The sequence below is a fragment of the Cataglyphis hispanica genome, chromosome 5 (genome assembly GCF_021464435.1).
Source record: "Cataglyphis hispanica isolate Lineage 1 chromosome 5, ULB_Chis1_1.0, whole genome shotgun sequence".
Classification (NCBI taxonomy): Eukaryota; Metazoa; Arthropoda; class Insecta; order Hymenoptera; family Formicidae; genus Cataglyphis; species Cataglyphis hispanica.
The window spans coordinates 561,022-578,984 of NC_065958.1; the positions used below are offsets into that span (position 1 = coordinate 561,022).

At 33.7% G+C, this 17,963-nt stretch overlaps 1 protein-coding gene across 13 annotated transcripts in view; it reads left to right on the top strand.

Moving 5' to 3' along the window:
- LOC126849748 (bromodomain adjacent to zinc finger domain protein 2B-like) overlaps nt 1–17,963 on the top strand; it is a 178,368-nt gene that overhangs the window by 38,250 nt on the left and 122,155 nt on the right. The window contains exon 1 of one of the 13 annotated variants that reach the window (XM_050591913.1): nt 13,452–13,466. The exons of the other annotated variants lie outside the window; for them this stretch is intronic. The gene's annotated coding sequence lies outside the window, so the exon portion shown is untranslated. Of the gene's footprint in view, nt 1–13,451; nt 13,467–17,963 lie in introns of those variants that run through there. 13 annotated transcript variants of the gene reach the window in all.

Below are 17,963 nucleotides of genomic sequence, written 5' to 3' on the forward strand. Positions count from 1 at the left end.
CGAATAACATCCAGGATGTTAAAGAATCTCTGTGTGCGACGCCTCGATGTTCGAAGGGAAAAGGGACCATCGTGTATCTCAAGCTCCTAACGACATTACGAGGATCGTGCATTGTCATCGCCACGTACCGGCGTATTCATTCGACCATGTCTCGTTTCTTGCGGCATCGCTCGTAATACGTGGCTAGCAACACGCCTAGCGTGAGCGAGCGCGGTTCTTCTTGTCGAAAGTCTGAATATGTCGACTTCGTCGTCACTTATCACGCCTCGGTTTACAATTCACATCATCGCGAGAAATACGTTCGCCGGAGATATCGCGCGGTAAATCCCGAACGTGTAGATGCGCGTATTCATCATCAAGCAACCAGTGGCGGGAGTAGCTATTTCGGCGCCTCAGGTCACTGGATGGATAAAGTGCGATTACGATGGATGCGAATTTAAAAAAAAATCTATAGAAATTTTTTGATAAATATAAAGAAGCGCAAATATATCGGATTTTCGATATAGTTATGTTTCTTTAAAAAAATATTTCGTAACTCCTTTGTAAAAAAAATGTCCCTTTCTAAAGATCATATATGTATATTTAGGTATCTTTATTTCTGCACTGATCGAAATGATTTATTATTGTTTTCATTTTTTAATTACTTTTATTAATAAAATAGATGCTTTCTTAATTACATTATAAATACGATTCACGGTCAATATGGACGGCAAGATAACGCGAAGCGCGATAGATTTTGTTTAAATGTGAACGATTATTGATGGAAAAGTCCCGGATTTCTTAACCGAGACTTTTGCGTGACACTAGAAATTTTGATGGACAATTAAAAGTTGGATGAAAATTTATCATCGCGGAAAATTCGACTGTAGCGATAAAACATTTTATTGTAAAAACAGCGTCGTTAACGAGTTTGAGGATGGAAAATCGTTAATCGGTAGTAACTGAGGAGGGAACATCTTCAAATATATCTGGAGCTACTACGTTTCTCGCTTTATACGAGGCGACAAAAATCTATGGAAAATATTTCGGTGCGAGCGAGGGGTTAAAGAGTCACGACGTGAACGACCGCTCTCGTACCCGCGAGCAGGCATGATTATCGAAGAATTTCCACGCGCGATACGTGTACGTCGTGTGTGCGTTCCGAACCACATCCACCATAAATCCTCTCTTTCTCTCCTTCTCTTTCGATACTCCTCGGGGAAAAGGGTTACATCGCACGGGCTCCCTCTCCGGCTTCCTGGTGCTAATTTAATACTTTGTTGCCGAGCGGCACGAAATACGAGGTATTCTCTCCGACTTTACCACGTATCTGTTCTTACCTGCGCGAGTTAACCCGAACGTCCAGGGTTAATTATACCGCCGCCGGAGCGAGGGAGGGAGGGGAGGGGGGGGAGAGAGAGAGAGAAAAGAAAGAGAAAGAGGAGAAGGGTAGATATTTCATCCCGCACTCATGGGAGCGTATCGCAGCAGTTTACGGAACGTGTGCTCGATTCGTTGTGAACATTGCTTTAAATTCTTCGCTTCGGCGAAGGGCAACGTGATTCACGATTGCCGGCGATGATTCACGGCCCCGCGACGCTATGACGTTTTCTCGTTCGACGCGCAGAGAGGCGACGCAGGAGAAAATGTCGTCGCGCTCGTATCGATTTCTCCCAAAATCTCGCTGAGTAATAACGTTCCTTAATGCGGTATTCTTTGCTCGCTATATTTCTCAGTCGATTTTGTCGATTGGTGTTTCACGAATATTTTTTAATTTATTAAATTTCCTTCCTTTTTCTACTCTGTAACGAGCTGTTTTGTTTTTTTGTTTTTTTTTGTTTTTTTTTTTTTGTTAATTATTTGAGTGAATGTAATAATAAATGTATATAAAAACTATAACAAATTAATGATTAAATTACATAATAAAATAATATATAATTATTAAATTAATTTTGTATATTGCATATATATATATCAGTAATTTATACCTTAACTTAATTAACAATATTAATAAAATAAATATATTTTATAAAAATTTTATTCACAATAGTTTCAATGTATCATTCGTAATTATTTTATTACATGAGAAAAGGTTTGAAAAGCAACAGTTTAGCGGCTTGAAATTATTTTCACCTTGAAAGTGCGGCGAGATCGTTTAAGGACTTTAAGGCTTAGCGGTGACAAGAGCCAAAGTGGTTCGCTTGAGTTTCAAATGAGTACTCTCGCTTCATTATTCGATATAGTTTATTCTTTTTTTCTTTTTATTTTTTGTGATCTTTTACTTTTTATTTCTTAACGACACTAAAAGTTCTTCGGCGAAATCACATAGGTATAAAAGATTAATATATAATATATATTAATATATTAATAAAAATATATATTATATAAATATATTATATATATTTATATAATATATATTTTTATTAATATATTAATATATATATATATATATATAATTAATTAATATTATAATTAATATATATATATATATATATATATATATATATATATATTAATTATAAATATATTAATATATATATATATATATATATATATATTATATATTATAATAAATATATATTAATATATTAATATATAATATGCGTCTCTATTAAAGTTGCAAGGTTCTTTTAACATTGGATACATATGTGTGTGTGTGTCTTTAGTCTAACATGGTTAATGATAACGGATATTATTGAAATTCTTGCCATAACTAATAAATGTCTTAATATATGGTTTTGGACCTTTCGAATTAATAAATTTTAACATTATCGTATTTTTCTTTGCGAAAGATTAATATTTAACTACACAACTGTCACTGTCACGCGCATTCCTTTCTTAAGCGTGTTCAATATTCGCGCAATGCAGACGTTTTCTATGCATGAAATCATGCTATTTCTCCCTCGTGCCGCTGCGTAGCTATCACTTGCATTTTCCTCGAGCGAGCGTTTCCTATTTTTATCGCGGTAGAGACACGCGGTATATCGAGAACGAGAGACACGCGCTTCGCGGAGCGACTTTGTTTTATCGATACTTGGGAGAAGGCGCGAGCTACTTAGTTCGCAGTAAGTTCGCGCGCGATTTTATATGGAGGCGACGATAAAATCGTCGGCGCAAACTCCGGATATTGATGCATAATTCATTTCCACGATCGCGCGGAAAGTTTGCGGGGAAAGCATTTGCGGAGCCGTCTTGGCGGCAAGCCGCATTTTTTCATGTCTCTCTGCCGCTAAAGATCGATTGCACTGGCTAATTTCACCATAATAAATTGGCTATTACTTCCTAAATTACAATTTAATCTATATGAAGAAAAATAATATAAAGGAAAATTGTTTATGGTAGGTAATTAACATTATTGACTCTATTAAAAAGTGCCGTTATTATAATTTTAATTAATCTTATTCATATACTGCAAAAAAGACGATAGTAAAAATAGATTTTTGGAGCAGGATATATAATTAGAGAAGAGTTTGGAGTTTTGTATTATATATATCGTATAATTTTTATTATAAAAAATATAAAAGAAGAAATTTTATTTTTTAAATATATTTTGCCAAAAAGTAAAGAGAAACGAATGTGTTAGAAATTAGCTTGCACACATTGGTTAATGATAACATATACTTCTTTTTGCTCTTATATAAATTATTATTATAAATGTAGCAAAAAGAAAAAAAAATGGTGATTCAACGAATCGCGAATTGATATTAATGCTATCTATTTTAATCGCAAATTTTAACTTGCACTGTCATATCATTGAAGAACCGATTTCGTTCGAGGAATTTATATTAATCAATAGCCACCGGCAGGACGATTAATCGGTGATTATTCTATTAAGTGAAATCCGATAGCGACTAAAATGGACACCGTCCGTCGAGCGTTCACTTTGCGTCGTTAGATATATGTGGAATAAAGATAGACACGTGTGAAAGCGAATAATCGATATGGGTGCAAAAATTTGTAACATCGCGCTTACATCTTGGCCGGAAATCGCTCTTATCGTTGATAGAAAAAGAGCCGTCTTTTAATAGCGATGTGTCATTTTTTGTAAAACAATGGAAATTTTAAATTTTTTTGCGAGGCACTTTTGCTCTATCTTTTGGAACTATTTCTAAAACCTATCAGGAACTATAGAACTATTTGGGGTGCAAATAGAACTCTCTATAAAACTTTCGATTTTTGAAAATGCGGTGCTAACTTCACACCGGTCTTTTGCTCTTTGTATCTAGTTATCAAAATATGACTCCTTCGTAGAAAACGACTGAAAGACAAGTATCTTTCTGTGCAACTACATAGAAAAATTTAATTGTTAAATTTAATAGATATCCATGTCCCCATAAACAGTCCACATAAATTTTTGTGTTGGCTCAACATAATATACATAATATGTTAAATAGTGACACTAATACTATGTTAATACTTCAACACAAAATGAATACAAACTTCATAGTAATTTGAAATAAATTTTGTATAAAATTAACATATTTTGAATGATAAAATTAACTTGGAAAAATGTTATTGGTCATCTGTAATCAGTCTTAATTCTATTGTAAGATAAAATCAACATGTTTTTCTGTAAATTTTAATAGATAAATCATCTCACTAATAATAGGGAACATATTTATTGTACACAATAAAAATATGTGCATATGCGAATATTGTGTTATTTTTATACTTTTTTTCAGTTGTTTTAATAAAAAATAATTTAACATTTGAATTCAATTAACATAAGAGCGATATATTAAATTGACACATTCATATGTTAAATATTTAACGGAAAAATTTTTAATCGGCATATTTTTTTCACAAGGAAACACGAATTTTTCAACTGTGTATGTGTATATTTTATAGGATATTTATACTTACATATCAAATTATACGCTCGCGCGTGTATAATGTGAGCCTTCTTAATTTCATCTTCTCGCTTCTATCGCTTTAATTCCAGCTCGAGATGCATTACGCGCTCTACAATATAACTCGAGTTAATAACGCGTAATTCGATATTAAGATATAATTTCTCGTCGTAATAATTGGCGTATATAAATATTAATGAGCTTAGAAGCCGCGATTCAGCGATAATGCCGGTGTAAAGGTACACGCGAAAAGAAAGGAAAGAGATGAAGGAGAAAGTTGTGTACAGAGTGTTTCAGGGTTAAATGTCCTAACTTAAAATATGAATTTGGGGAATCTCGAAACAAAACAAAAAATTTTTCTGCAGATATTGTTCAAGAGATATTGTCATATAAAGTTACGGATAGGAAAGATAAATTTATGGTATGACTGCTAATTCGTATTTGTTTCTATAATTGTATATGTCAACATTATAAAAACGACATTATATAAACAGCGTATAAAAAAAAATTTAAAAATAAATAAATAAAAAAATTAGAATTATATTAAAATTTTCTCCAATATTCTCTAATAATAAAATAGTTCAAACACACTATTAATTTATTTATTATAACTCGACAATAATTTCATAAAAAATTTTCTAATTATAATGCTTAGATATTAATATCCGTCAAACAAAACGTTTACGGGCGTACCTCCTGAGGAAAGTTTTTTTCTTCAGATATCCATATTTTAAATTAGGACGTTTAATTCTGAAACACTCTGTACATCCACTATATAGAGCCGACATTGTCGATTTAACAGAGATCCCGCGTACCTGCGAGGAGCCTATCCGCCGCTCGAGAGCCTGATTGGTATGCAAGCAGGTCCGATTACACGCAAGGAAAAATCTTCCCGGTAAATTCATGCGAGTTACAGTGTTTTCGCACTAACTCTCGCAATCGCCCCACGTAGCTGTTATATTTATCATAATCATAGTACATTGCGTCAATTCGTTAAACGCCACGTTGCGAGCAGCGTATTTATTATCTTAGAAATTAGGCGAGTATATGTTAAAAATTTTGATTATTGCTTGTTAAATATGTAAATTTCTTGGAGACTCGATGCTTTCTCCTTTTGGCTCGACAGATTTGCTTCAGCGTGCGTATTAAAGTAACAAAAAATACATGAAGTAATTAAGATATAATTGCTCCGAAAGATATAGCGATATAGTAACATTTATATACAACGCACACGTACAATTTCTATTATATATATATATATATATATATATATATATATATATATATATATATGTGTTAGTATATGTCAACATTATAAAACGACATTGATAAACAGCGTATAAAAAAATTTAAAATAAATAAATAAAAAATTAGAAGATTTTATTATTAGAGAATATTGGAGAAAATTTTAATATAATTCTAATTTTTTATTTATTTATTTTAAATTTTTTTATACGCTGTTTATATAATGTTTTTATAATGTTGACATATACAATTACAGAAACATATATATATATATATATATATATATATATATATATATATATATATATTAATTCTGTGAGAAAGAAAACCTACATTAAATTTTTACTGTCGAAACGAGCCAACAATCAACTTGTCGCTACGCGTCGTGAACGTTTGTCGTATTTCCGTTGGAAAATTTTTGTCGACAACTGCACCAGATTGCGACATACGATACAACCGATTAACGACATCGACATTCTGATGCGCACAACTCGCGCGAGTGTAGTGTTTGTCCGGCGCTTGTTACAATTTAATGATAATTTTTTCAGGTCGATTTAATTGTCGAAACAAAGGTTAATGGAATCTCGATGCAAAGTCCGGGGTTATATACGACATCTCGCGCCAGGTCGGCGTGGAAGCCCGTGGCAGCGGCAACGAAATTACATTAAATAAGCGGGGCGGAGCGGGCTGGGGAGGGGTGGGGAGGGAGGTGGGGAGGGAGGGGAGGGGGACGACGGCGGGACGTTAACGTGCGCGCGCGGCCGGCTCCCAGTAATTTCGCTCGAAACTGGCGAGTGTTCCTGGCTGCCGCCGTATCTCGTTCGGGAGCCATTTTCGCGTTGCTTCGTTTCGTCATCTCTTTGGCATCGCCTTTGGCGTCCCTCGTTTCCCTTCCCCCCGCCCGCGTCGGCCCGCTCGCGCGATTCCCTCTTCGTCGGCCGCGCGCGCGAACCCGTCCTTTGTCCGTCTTTCTCGCCGGCAGAACTGCAGGTGTCTGCGGATCTCACTCCATCTCCCTTTCCGCCCATCTCCTTCCTCCTCGCTCCCGCTACCCCGCTCTTGCGCGCGCGCGCTCCCGCTGAGAGCGGCACGACGAGAATGACGCCCGGTAACGGGGAGGAGGAGGGGGGAGGGACGGAAGCTGCTCCGGGCAAAAACGTAAGCGCGCGCGGAGCGGTGACAACGACGATGACGACGACGACGACGACGATGGTGTGTTCGTTGCTCGTGGACCCGAGAACGCCGATACGAGTCGACTCTTATTCGCTCTCGCATTCGTTCTCCTCCGTTTCTCGTCGCTCTCCGGACGGAATCGTTTGCAAGGCGACGCGATGATACGCGTCGAGCGTTTATTCGCGCTCCCGAACGTGTCGCGAGAAATCGCACCGCTGTTCTCATTGTGAACGCTGACTCCCGTAAGAAAACTTGATGCGCGAGAGGGAGAGAAATATCGCCGCACATTTGAGATATTCAGATAGAAGTTAAGATACATGAGAAATATTTACATTTTTTAATATGCCATATTTGATATATTTATTTAGGAAGAGATAAAAATTAAACTTATCAGCGATATCGATATACTTGATTTAGAAAATTTCAATTATTCTCTATATTTGGAAATTCTATTTTAGAAACAATTTTTTGCGATTACATTTTATTCTAAATTTCAAAATTTGCACCACATATTGTATCTACATTATTCTCATATTTTTTAAATAATAAAACATTAATACTAACAAATAATATTTATCAAATAGTTTAGAAAAATGTGATGAGATATCACACACCATCACACGCTACCACACACCTACACACAAATCAATGTTATATTTGTTAAGTAAAGAAAAGAGAGGACTTTAGATGAGTGGTCGTTTCATAGAAATGGACAATGGATATTCGTCATATCAATACATCATCGAACCATCTATTTGATAATGCTTTCGTGCTTTGAAAGTACAGTGACAGTGGCCGTGCGATGATACAACACGTGGATACTACGGGGTTTGTTATTTATCGTGACCATCATTAGCACTGCACGACGTTACTACAGGAAGGTTAAACTCGACACGCTGACCTCTCGCGTGCTATAATAGTGCATGTGCATCTGCCAACCATGTGCGTATGTTAGAACCGTGCGTATATACGACCACCGTCTTTTTACTTTTCGATTTACTCACTGATTTGACAAGCGTAGATATTTAATATAATATAATTTTATGTGATTAATTGATTGCTCGCTTTCGAGTGAGATTAAATTGAAATGATTAAACCGAAATATAATAATTTATAAACACATTTTAGCTATTTATACGATTTAATTTTTTTTTTCTTTTTTTTATTATTCTTGTTACTATATCCTAACAGTGGTTTAGCAAACTGTAACATGAATATTTGACGATCATTAAAAGTTTAATTAAAATATACGTTCGGTTTAATTCATAATACATTTGTTGTACAAGTCAGTATTAACGCCGTCGCGACTTAATTCATATTTTAGGAGCTGTAATGCGTTTCGAAGGGTGTGCGCAAAGTACACGCATTTTCGATTGCGGCATGAAAAACATAAATCCACATAATCGATAAATAAGTGAAACATGTCGACTGCACATGTTAACGCGTTGAATAAATAATAGGATAATTCAGTCCGGCGTATATGTCATGAAATGCTGAAGCTATCGGAATTGTCAGGACATCACCGTAGAATGGAAATATATAAGCGTGTATAGGCTGTAAAATGCAGCGAATTTTTTAAAAAGAATTATATGCGGTACGCATGGCGGAGCTATTTTTCGAAATATGCGACAGGACTGACATACCATAAACTTTGCACGACTTCCTCTCTCCCTCCCATAAAACTTCATTTACAAATACATTGAATAAATTATATAGTCGAGTCGATTTTTTATAAAAACTATAATATTAAATATAATCGAATTCTTAACATATTTCTCACGTAGAAATTCTTTTGAAATCGAGATAGGAAAATATTGTTTAAATTTTTTATTGTTTCTAATGTAAAAATTATGGCTGACTCGAGAGAAAGATAAACACATTGAAAAAACGCATTACCTATTCCTTTTAAATTAATTTTCCATGCTACGCAGAACTCTTGTGTACAGAGTTCTTCTTGAATGCATTATATAGACAGCAATTGCTAAATGGAATATCTTTATGAGTCGAATTATAATCCCTGGATAATCAGGTCGATAATTGTATCGGCAACATACGCGCGTGTGTCATCGTTTTCCACGATTATTTTAAAACGCAGGCAATAACTCGGGATAATAACTCTTTAATAATTTGCACAATCTTTTTTTACGATACATGTCTAATTGTCTCGTCGTATCCCGTAACGGATCAAGTTTTATGTCCGATGAAGTTGTGTTTCCCCTCGCGCAAGACGTGATTAGTAGCGCATTGTGATAGCGCGTGATATTCTTTCGATTCTTCATCAAAATTTTGCAGCACGGTATTTTATTCGGCATGATATACACGATAAACGATATGCCTGGAGTTTTTCCAGTATATTTATTTACATGCAAGATTGCAATATATGTGTATGTATGGATACAGCTAAGCCAAAAATAAATTTATTTTTGCATAAAAGAATAATAATAATAATTTACGTTTCTCTTTATATTTTACAATACGGGCTGTATATTTTACAAGCGAGACGCGAATTACGAAATATGTACATAACGTTGCATTGATACAGCCTGGAACTTTGTAAGCTCCTTTGTAAAGCTCGAAAAATGATATAATTTTTTTTTTTTTACGATTTTTGTATCGTATCTGTCACTCGATATGTGTAATTAATATATTTAAATCACTCTTATTATCTGGCATATGAGTATCCACTAAAATAATAATACGTTAAACAAACAACCTATCTCCGAACGGATCGCAGAATACGTCGAGCGGAATGCAATTGTTGATGTCAAAGCGGATTTTTCACGTATTCTATCTCCGACTGTGCTTGCACAAAGCCGAGTTTATTTCCCGGGTTTTATCTTTGTAACGTGTGATCGATATCCTGACGCATTCCGCCATTATGCAGCCGCCGAGCGTCGATTGGATGCACCGTACATAATTTGCGACCTGAAACTCCATCCGCGCAATCCAGTTACGCGCTGCGTTTACGAGTGTAACGGGTGTCCCAATGACAATTCGTCATCGTTCCGTTTCTCGCGGAGTGTCGCTCGGTTATTTACAACGCTTGCGCATCATTCAAACGACGGAAGCCGAGAAGTTGACCGTAAAGAAGGAGAACGGTATTTGCAAGAAAATCTTTATCCGTGACGATATACTGCTACAGCATCATAGATGATGCACCGTAAGGAATTCGCAGGCGAATTTAATAGAGTCGTACATAATCATGGAGAGAACTAATTATACTGATAGATACTAAACATATCTATTAAAGAAATTATCTCGGATATTGATAAAAACATTTTTGCTTATAAAAGTGAGAAGAAATATGAAGTGCTACTGATATTTTTATATATAATATTGATTTCTTGATTTATATTAATCATATTATTTATGTATTATTTATATATTTATTATATTAATCATATTATTAATACAATTATATTAATTAAAATTAATTTACAATGTTATAACATTTTTATTAATTATATAACATTGAATGATTATTAGGTATCTTATATACATGGTTTTTCTAATCGCGTATTTTCACGTCAGGGTTATTGAAATTGTAACTGTATTCTTGGCATGATTAACGGCAAACTAACAATAAGAGATATTTCGTAAATTAACGACAGCTGTTTTTAACCGAACGAATCATTTCTCGCTGACATTTGCCACCTGCAACACAGGCCTCGTCCACCATGTCGCTGAACTCGCACGCACGTAACGGTTTTACATTCGACCCAAGTTTACTTTTGCATTTATCATCTGACTCAGCGATTGTCAGTATTTTGTTGCCGAGAACAAGGTTACTGATACAAAGACCGCGGAAACTTTATCGCGCTACAAGTTAAATTATCTATATTTACTAGGTCTCTAATGAAAGGCGAAGTGCGCGATTTGAAGACGCATTTTGACATACAAGGCATTTATTTGAAAGATATCTGATATATATATATGTATAGAATTTTTTAGGATATATAAATTTAAAAATATTCAAAATTATCTATCTCTGCATATAAATTTTTCTAATTTTTTAAATTACAGTTATCATTTTTAACAATTTTTTTTTTTGAAATTGGAAAATCTTATAATAATAAAATTCACGCCAAGAAGAAAATTATCGAAATCCATTTATATTTGATTCAACTTTAAAAATTATCAAAATTTTTTAAGATTTAATAATTAATAATGATAATTATTAATATTAATTATTAACTATATTAATTATTCAATATATGCACAGATAATTAATGTTATTAATCAATATTACAATAATATTAAATAAATTTAATTTTAATGAGATTTTTTTTATTAGTTTTAAGAGAAATCAATAACTACAAAGTACAAAGTTTTTATATACATATTGTACATGCATTTGATAAATACGAGGGCACTTGATGACAACAATATTCTTATAAATATGCAAATTGATTAGAGGATATCTTAATGGATATCGTAACATTTTCTTGGTCGTTAAATAATCGACCACATACATTGTTCACAAAGTGCACGTGGCAAATCATTGAAAGGTGCAATCTATAGCGGCTTGTTCGATTATTTATGACCACGCACTCCTCGGCGTCATATTCTGTCGCTTATGAAGGTTAGAAGGTGAAGGATTATTACGAGAACAACGGAGCACACACACACACGGCATTTCGAAGGTGTTACTTTTAGCCGACAAAGCATTAACTTATAACCGTCGCCACGATTGTACAAGATATAAAAGTCTATAAAAGATATATATTCGTTGAAATACGGTCGAGATACTTTTATTAATTAATAAACGCACTTTTTTCAACTTATTTCGCCGCAAGCGAAGCGTTCGCGGCTAAAAGTAGAATTGTGAATCCATATAAAATTGTTTCACTCGAATTTTTTTTAACTCACACTGCGGTCTTATTCTGATTTATGACATATTTTTTCGACTGATCCGCAAATATATCTCATTCCTCGAAAATTCTCAAATCTTGTCTCTCTGTCGGCCGTTAATTTGTGTCCAATTGCCGAGTTAAATAAATATGCTCGTCATCCACCGTATCTGTACACGCGTCTAACGGGTGTCCTGGTAACAACTCGGCGCAATCGGCGCACCCACCTCCTACCTACGGTAGGTCATTTGGTTATTTATGGCCCCGTACTCGAGGCTTGTTTGCGGCGAAGGAACAGGGTAGCGTTTTCAGGGAGGTGACGGACTTTTACTCGTACGAGCAAAAGAGAAAAGAGAGAGAGAGAGAGAGAGAGAGAGAGAGAGAGAAAGATACAGGGAAAGAAAGCGATAGACTAACGGCGGAGGGAGCCGACCAAGCTTGTACGGCGCGTATAGCGAAGTCTATAAAAGACTGCTTTATTGATCTCACAGTTCGAACGCGCTAGGATACCGATATAGTCGCCGAGTAATGCCGTAACAGTCGTCAGGTCTTTAGATAAAAAGGGAAGGGCGTATATTAACACTCGAACCTCGCATATGTGCTGTGTATCGCTTTTTTAACCGTCAAACAAATATCGCCGCGAGGCGACAATCGTTAATCGCAATTAATCCTCTTTCGCACCATCGGCTATTATAAAAGAGTGTAAATGATATTTGATTTTCTTTTTATAACAAGTAGTATAATAATTTCTAATAATTAACTAATTATATATCAGTCTATTTTTGTAATAATTTGTAATAATTTTTTTTCTGCATCTTTAATAATTTATATATACGTGTTATTATAAAATATTTATAAGTGTTATAAATATATAATTATATATATTTGTAATTATACTAATTAATGGCGCGCGTTATCTTTTATCTATCTTTATTTACATAAACGATTAATATTCTTTATAAAAATACCTTCAAGCATTTTATAAAATATATTATCTACTTTATTTTAGTAATATTTATTTTATCTATATTTATTATATATTATTTGCGATATAGGTATACAATAATTTAACACTCGCGAAAGGATTAGGCGTCACCTTCGACGCGAACTCTGTCTCTCTCTTTTGTGTGTTTTCATTCTATTTCCCCTTCTCTTACCTACCTACCTTCTACAATAGGACACGGCGGTGGGCGGTAAATTTATATTTCTCCATTTCGAGCGCGACTGTGCGTAACTTCGCACATGTCAGCGAATGACGTCGTGTGTCGCGTGTGTGTTTCAATCTTCAAACTCGTACGCAGGATACACCTTGTAGCTCGGCGAGGATTTGCTTTCGGGTCAGTGAGCGAACGCGCAATCGAAATGTCAGGTGAGTAGCCGTCCTCCTGCGGTCAATAAAGAGTTCCGAAGTTGCGCTGTGCCGAAGGTAGACGAACGGAGGGAGAAAGACGCCGGAGCCTTTGATCGAGCGATAAAATCGCCTCGAACGAACCGCCCCGCGAATTCTGTCTCGAGACGAGCGAGCACAGCTACGTGAGATCGTTTCTGAATAATGGCGAGATAGCGATATCTGCCACGAAGAGAATGCACTCCAACCTCCAAGTTGCAGTTGGCTTCAAAATGATATCAGGAATGAGATTTAATTCGTCCTAACCTCAAAATTTTGTCGTAAGATATTTATCGTTAACCTGTTTATTGAAATAGCCATTATCAATATCATCTCTTTCGAGGTTGATAAACTCTTCAAGTTAAATGTAGGAAAAATGGGAAAAAAGATGTTCTGAGCATTTTATAATAAGACAGGGTGTCTACTTTCTGGAAAAACGTGGAAAATTTGGAATTTTTAGGAAATTCTTTTGTATCTAAAAAATCATGAAATTCTCATGGAATTTTATTGGGACTCAGCGAATTTAAAAAAAAATCTTCTGTTTGATAATTTTGTTTTTATATTGTAAACAATCGGCAAGCTAAATAAATTATGTGTTTAAAATATATTATAAATATATCTTTATTTGTTAAGTATATATATTTATTTGTTTGTTTATACATATATAGGATAGCCCGCGTAAAGTTACAAGCCAATAACTCTATAAATATTTGTCGAATCAAAAAATTATTAATTCTTTCACTTATAAATTCTTTCTACAAAATTTTGTCTAACATAACCTAACCTAATCTAAACAACTGTTCTGGAGTCAGAAATGGACAATAGTTGAAACACTAATAAAATAAAATAAAAAACAAAAGGATTATGGTTTTTCATTTATGATTTTATTATTAGTTTCAATGCTCTCTACTTTAAAGTTTAAATGCTTAAAACTTTTGATAGAAACATTTATCAGATATATTTTAGATAAAACTTACTTGTTTTTTTCCATAGAGCATTCAAACATGTAACATTTTATAGAAGATTCCATTTGAAATTATGAAGTTACTTCCCGCCCCTCTTAAAGGGGAAGCGGAGGTGACTTTATCTTTATGTAACGTAGAAAGACCTTTCGAATACATGAAACTTTCTCATGAATAACTTTTTGATTTGACAAATATTTTTAGAGTTAATGGATTGTAACACTTTACGTGTTACAATCCATTAACTCTAGGACCATCCTGTATACATTCAGTGTCTTAAAATAATAAAAATACAAACAAAATATTGAATATACAATATGTCCTTTTTATTGTAATTTTTAGTGACAAAAAAATGAAAATTTTATATGCAAATGAAAAATATTTACCTTATTCAATTTTTTTCAGTACATTTACAGTACTTGAAACTTAAGAGGCTTTATATTTTTCATTTTCCCTTCATGAAAAACATTAGAAAATGTATACAATAAAAAAATTTTAGAAAGTTGCATCTCAATAAATCTTTAAAATATTTTCTTTAACTAGAATTTTGAATAAAAATATCTGAAAAATCAGGGGATATTTTTTATACAAGATTAGATTAGACACTCTGTAATACGATCTTATATGAATCTTTTTCTTAGAGGAGATTCCTATATCATTAGAATTTATTGGATTGGCAACTAAGTTCCCGCCGTTTTTTTTTCAAAAGTTTATTTTTCAATAAAAATTAACAACTAATTAATCAATAATGTATTCTCTCTTGTTGTTTACAACATCTTCCCAACGTTCAACAAGATTTTCAATATCTCGTTGGTAGAAATCACTCGATTTCGACTCGAAAAATTCATCCAACCAAGCTCTCAATTCTGCATCAGTATTTTGCGGCCTTAGAACCTTGATTAAAAGCAAAAAGAAGGAGGTGTCGAAAATGCTCATTTTTCTCAACTTGACATTCCATTTTAATGATTTGAAAATTAACATAAATTAACTCGAACAAAAAAAAAACAGATTCCGGTAGAACAAAACATCCTCTTTCGAATGATTTAAAACATTATGCCAAAAACATTTAATGACATGCGGAATGTTAAAATTTAAAAAAACGGCGGGAACTTAGTTGCCAACCTAATACATAATTATACATATGAATAGTATAATTATATTTTAATAAGACTTTTTTTATTGCCTTCTGTTTCGCAAAATACTACGTGCATTAGAGACGAAACTCGACGATAAAGCGATTTTTATTTCTCTCAAGATCAACGGTATGACAAAATTGACGTTTGAGTGACTCGAGACAAGCCAGGGTCGCGGAATTCCAGTCATTTTTGCTCGATTACTCGAGATCTGCCATTAGAGGCGCGCGACGGTGCGGCAAAAGGCGCGCCCGTAGTTAAGCCGATCTTAACTGCGTCGTGGGACGATGCATTGGTCGAGTGTCACCGGCTCGGTGCACCTCGCCTCGTAATCTACGCGATCGGACTTCCTAGAAACCGACGTATAATTTTTAAACTCCACATATCATATTATAGCAGCCATGAACAATCTTGCGTGAAAATTCCACTCTTTAATGAATGTTGGGAAAGTTCCCGTAGATCGTTTAGCTCGAGATAACCAATCGTACGCTAAGTTGTAAATATATTCGGTGTGGTAAGATTTTTAAATTTATAACAATAATATATATTTTGTAGATATAAAAAAAATGTTATATCTTTCTAATGATATCTTTGATGATAAGAAAAAAAATTGCTATATATATATGTTACAATTATTTTATTTAAAATATTTAATTTATTCAGTTATTTTATTACTTATGTTTCTATAAAGTACTGGAATTATGTGTTATGAAATTGAACTCGATTATCGAGGTGTCAATGCTACATTTTATTGCATCTTTCTCGCAATACCACATTTGTAGTACCACTTATCAACACTAAGTTGTCGATATCTTCCCGCTGATAACATGTATTCCGATGATATCTTGGAACTGTGAACTATTCAAAATGGAAATATTCGATCGACAGATGTGGTTTATAATCGACATATAGCAGCTTTATTGAGTATCGAATATTTTTTTTTTCTTTTTTTTTCGTGGTACATAAAGATATGATCTGTATTCTCAGCGAATTTAGCGATTCGACGAGCATTATGATTGACTGCATCGTAATGTTACGTATTGTTAAAATAATAAACCACGTGGCGCATTATTTAAAAAAAAAAAAAACAAATACTTATTTTATAATGTACGCGTAATTATGCGTAATGAAATTGTGTATTTGCTATTTAATATTATGTATTATTTATAGGAGAATCAATATTTATAAAGAGATACGGTATATAAGTAAGTAAATAAGTCGCATTGAAATATGCTAATAAGTTTTGCAAGCTTAGTAAAGAGATAGCTAGCTACTGTCGTTTCGTGTATTTACATAAACGGTCATTCATACGTGGGATAAAGGCATGGCATTGCATCGAATCGAATAATTAAAAATGTTTCAATGATATCTTTGTCATTCGCGACAGAGCTTGGTAGCGTGATAATAGAGAATGACCATCCGTGCTTGTTTATTTCGTGTCATGGTCAAAGCCTCTGAGGGTCAAAGACATCAGGCTCGTCCGAGTATCATGCGACGTGCGATGAAATATGTTCTCTGAAATTCAACGACTGGTTCTTTGCATTGGAAAAAAATCGTTGAGTCGCAAATTTAATAAAATTTCTGACAATAAAGAGTGTATTCGAAATACCTGATTCTGTTTTGTGATAATGTTAAGTAATGTTGTTAAGTAACGGTGATATGAAAATCAAACTTTGACAGATATTGTTTTTATATCCGATAATTGCAATGATAGATAATTTTATTTATTTTATAAAATAATAACAAATTAAATAAATTATATTCCGATAAAATGATTATACATATAACAAAAGTGAAACTGAAATCAGCGTATTAATTTCCTTGAAAGGTGTATATTATTCTTTTTGTGTTTACAAAATAAATAGATATTTTTAAACTTTTTCAAATAAGTATCTAAAATTTTTATACAAATTTCTCTTATCGTGTGTAAAATTCAAATTATTTAATCTCTAGACAATAACATTATCTTTCGTGAAGCTTAATCTTTCGTTTTTGTCTTTCGTATTAATCTTTATTTTCGTTTTACTTTAACACAGATACAGATAAAAACTCGTTCTGACACAAAGAAATATTGCTATTAATTAGACTCCTCATGGCCGTTACTCTATTAATATTTCACTCATTTATCAAGATGTATCTTGAAAAATGCAAAAGTCATTTTATAAGGGAACCTCGCGAATCCGAAAATTTTGATTGTGATGAAATTTTATACACATGGAGGAGGGATAAATAGATGAATTTAGAAATTTTTAGTTGCGGCTCAAAAACGATTATAAGGGCTTAAGCCACCCCCATCTATGAAAATGCGAGAAAAGTCATTTTGAATCACTTACAAGAGAACCTCGCAAATTCGAAAATTTTAATTTTAATGCAACTTTACATAT